Source organism: Octodon degus, unplaced genomic scaffold (assembly GCF_000260255.1).
Source record: "Octodon degus isolate 3935 unplaced genomic scaffold, OctDeg1.0 scaffold00058, whole genome shotgun sequence".
Taxonomy (NCBI): domain Eukaryota; kingdom Metazoa; phylum Chordata; class Mammalia; order Rodentia; family Octodontidae; genus Octodon; species Octodon degus.
Window position 1 is genome coordinate 5,742,024 of NW_004524634.1, and position 501 is coordinate 5,742,524.

Genomic DNA, 501 nt, shown 5'->3' on the forward strand with positions numbered 1-501 from the left:
GGTTCAATCCCCCAGCACCACATGCCAGCCAGCCCCGCCCCCTGGTGGGCTGAGCTGGCCACACACACATAAATAAATAAATAAAATTAAAAAAAAAAAAGAGAAACATGTCTTTATATTTTTAACATGTCTTTATTTGAATGGCTGGTCCTTTTAGATGTAGAACCTGGCATCTAAAGAGTCAGTTGTCCAATAGCCATCGGCTCCCTCTGGAAGAAAGAAGTCCTGCCACATTATGAGGTGCATAGTACACAAAGAGCTTTGCCTAAAGTCAGATCAGATTCCTGCAGTGCCAGGAGTGCACTGCAGCTCTAAGGTGTGCAGGCCACCCTTTGCTACCATGTCTAGTTCAATGATTCAGATCCCCTCCAGGCTGTCGTCTGGGTCCCCAACCTTCTCAAAGCCATGCCCCACCTTTCATCAACACACAGCCATACAATGGCGTCCTGTTGGTAGGCTCAGTACTGGGGCATTTAGTGCTTGTTTAAGCTTCTGGCATAC